Genomic DNA, 3,822 nt, shown 5'->3' on the forward strand with positions numbered 1-3,822 from the left:
TGGCCCTGAGAAGGGTGAACTAGGCCATAGCGAGGGCGCCTTCAGGAACATCGAGTTAGGGTGCTTCACTTTCTATTTCAGTCTGCGAGGTAATGAAGGCAAAAAAAAAAGTTTCTACTCGCCCTATTCTTGCAACTAAACAGAGAAAAACTGTGTGGTTACTGAAGCATTATGGTTTGTAGTTACCGAAGCGTTGCATTTGTTGAGAAAGTGTTCCTTATACCATGTAAGTAGGGACAATTACTATTTAACTAGGTACAATTAATATTTAACAAGCCACAATTGATCAAGCAGTCAATGCTTAAATATGCCCGTACTCTGTCGTATCCAGGATGGAGCTTTGCTAGCTTTTGAGTTGGATTCTCTTTCGACTACACCTAAATATGAAAAACCAAAAGTAAATGAGCGCATTTTAAAAAACTGCAGTTTAGAGGAAATTATTACAATATACTTGCTAGACCTTCTCATTACACTCTTTCACTTTTTTGGCCTAATACTATCCTGTATAGACCTAATAACAGAAGACATGGGAAATGCTTTCGTAACATAATGTTTTTTTGTTAGATGCTCTGTTTATTTAGTGTCGTTGATCCAAAAACTTGAAAGTGTAGAAATGTAAATGCATGGGACTATAGAACCAAGTATTTCTCGATTTGGTGATGCTTTATTCAGAGTTCTTGTGTATCAGATTGGAGTGTTACCACAAACCTGTTATATATTTCACTTCATGTGAGTTAATGCCAAGGCCTTTTTTGTGTCCCCTCTAATCATTGCATTTGTATCTTGATCATTGTATTAACGAAAAGCAAAATATTTCTCATGTTTTGCTCAGTGTGTCTACTTCTCTTCTTTATTATATTAACTATTTTTGGATGATATTTCACAAGAATGACATTGTTAGATTTAGATTCGTTAGGTTTCAACGCATTTGAATATGACAGTTATATGCCTATGCCTCTGTGCAAGTTTTACCCAATGGTACATTAGTGTTTCACTATGAACGACTTCACTGATTGTTAGGAATATTTCTTATTTCACACTGAAGTGTTTATCAGTATGTTGGAAGAACATCATAGCCAATCAGAGAATGCAGGTGCTAGATGTGCTATAATTACTCATATGTTGGCTGTTGATATATGAGCTTTGATGAACCTAGCTTCAGGAAAGTCGTTCTATGCATTCCAATCCAAAAATAACTTCAGGAAACTGATTTTCATTTCTGAACATTATTCCGTTATCGTGGATATTTCCACTCTGTTTCATGTGTGATTAACATTTTTAGTTTGCTATTTCATTACTAACTCCACATAAACAGACTCAGAGTGTTTGATCCTCCTAATCACATCATATCCGTCTCTACCTGCGGCTTTGGACAAAAACGTCCATGCTCAATACAGCTGGTTCTCCCAAGTTCAGCAGTGACCGTATGATACACCAGTACGCAAAAGATATATGGGATATCATCCCCGTCATCATGCTCTGAATAATTTAAGCAGTTTACAGAAACCTTGAGTCTGTGAGGCGCAATCAGTCACAGATTTGCCTCGACTCCTCATTGGGAAGGTGTTGCTGCCCCAGCTTTGTGTAGGAACATGCAAGTTCTGACATGGACCTGAGAGCTGAGAGCATGTAGTTTCGTCACTCACTCGCTGATGGTTATATTAAATCAAACCAATTTGTGTCAAGCATCTCTATGAACAGGGAACATTTTTTTGGTAGAAATTCCAGATGAACTTGATAAGAGAGCAACATCAGGATTTTATGTTTGGAACTATTGAAATTATTTTTCCTTCTCTACTGATGGCGCAAAGAAAATGAAGAATACGAGATATAATAGATAGAGCAATGAATCTTATCACCAAAAGATTACAGAGGACAGTTATCCCACATTTTGGCATGGTGATGTTACCGGACAGTGTTCTTCCATGCTAACTATAATGCACCCACGTTTTGTGGCGACAGAGCTAGGACATACTATAAATCTATGATAGATGCATAAACGTGTTCTTCTATAAGCATGTGCTTGTAACATGGGCATACTAATAATTCCATCATGCTCCCTTCTCTCTCGCTCTTCTTTTGAAATCCCATTATATGAATAATAACATGAAAAGAATGGACGTTTTCCAGAGCTTGGCCTAATTTAATATGTTCTTATGGTACTACAAAAATGTTAATATGTTAGTACAATGTATTTTCCAGAAATCTCATTGTTCATTTACCGAATAATACTAATTGCTATCATTTTATTTTTCAGGATACCTCTAATTATTTTTAATGTGATATGTTTCATTGTAGGGTGATACGTATGATGGAAAAGAGCCAGAGCGCCGCTTGGATAAAAGTTAGTGCTGGAATTTGTTTGGCATATGCGGAAATCTTGGTAAAGGTAAGTTCAGTCTTTCACTCGCTCACCATGTTTTTTTGGTCTGCATTATTTTTCTAATCTACATTTCAGGAGTGGCTATAGTCAATGCTTTCATGTACATGATTGGTATGAACTTCTCATCATAGCTTGGACATATCTCTTTTCACACGCGATCTTATTTACTTGAAAAATAAGTTATATACTCTGGGTAATAATTTGATGGTAGGCCATTTCAATAATTCTATTTGTTTCAGGCATTGGTAGATTGTGTTACAACTGAAGAGTTTCTTGTGCTAATACTTGCAGATCTCGACACACCCTGAACAATGAGCACATGTTACCAGCCACATTCCACACATGATGTGTTCTTTTCAAAACAAAGATACCCTGATACACGACAAAGTTGTAGCGTTAATCTCAAAATTATGCTTCTGTAGTATGTAGTGTAGTATACACTATAAACCTAAGAGTGGGTAGCTTCAGCTTGCTTCTGTATTATGCTTCTCATTGATAACCTAGCCCATGCTTGATTATAATACACATTATTCCTGTTGAAAGCTATATTAAATCCTAACTTTTGACTCCTCTGATAATGAAGTGAAGGTGCAGAACCGCATCTTCCATTGACTCAAAAAAATGTTTAAATATTATGATTTTTATAATGTTCTGAATGTATTTTTCTCAGGATAAGGACGCACACGGCGGTGAGGTTAGTAGGGGCGTAACAAACGAGAAGGGCGGGCGTGGCAATGGCCATTCATGTGTCAGACGAAAATTGTACACCCACATGTGTGACGAGGCTGGACTTGACATATGCATCAACGAGCATGGTGATGAGGTGAGAGTTGGAAGCGTGGATGTACTTGACAAGGAGCAAGTAGATGCGAGCAAGCATGGTGGGCAATGTCGACGATGTTCACGCGAATGAGGAGACCAAAGAGGAAGGTGATGCATGCCTGTGCATATTTGTGGCGGAATGGACAGTTTGTGGGTAATTAGCCAGTGTCTTTGGACAGGTTGTCGACAGATAAAAGTTCTATAGTTTGGCTTGAGGAGTAACATAGACAGGCATGCTGGTGCTATAAGGCTATATCTCTCTTCATGGACAAGAGCATACAATGCTTCAAGTTTCATGGAAGTTTTTAAATTCCATTATGAGGCTCAATCTGAAATAAAATGGTGTCTTGCTTTACCAAACTCTTGATGCGTCCGTGTTTCAACTTGTTATGTTGTCCTTACCCTAACTTTTTCATTCTTAGTTGTAAGATACTACATATATCTAATGATCCTCTGAGAAAGTAATGATCCTATGGGAAAGGAACCCACAAATTATGTGGTTAGTGCTTGTAGGGTAATGTGGATTTAAGACAACAACATATCACTTCTTCCTGGTTAAAATGGAACATACGGACAACATTCCCAATAAGTAGTGTTATTTAGAAACCAAATTTTTT

At 37.5% G+C, this 3,822-nt stretch overlaps 1 long non-coding RNA gene across 1 annotated transcript; it reads left to right on the plus strand.

Moving 5' to 3' along the window:
* The first annotated feature begins 2,257 nt into the window (after positions 1 to 2,257).
* On the plus strand, positions 2,258 to 3,565 carry LOC147983647 (uncharacterized). The gene is made up of 2 exons (XR_015614997.1): positions 2,258 to 2,389; positions 3,054 to 3,565. It is a non-coding gene; the product is annotated as an uncharacterized LOC147983647 (long non-coding RNA).
* Positions 3,566 to 3,822: the final 257 nt, after the last annotated feature.

Source organism: Triticum urartu, chromosome 2A, assembly GCF_056163025.1.
Source record: "Triticum urartu cultivar PI428250 chromosome 2A, HENAU_Tu73, whole genome shotgun sequence".
NCBI classification, from domain to species: domain Eukaryota; kingdom Viridiplantae; phylum Streptophyta; class Magnoliopsida; order Poales; family Poaceae; genus Triticum; species Triticum urartu.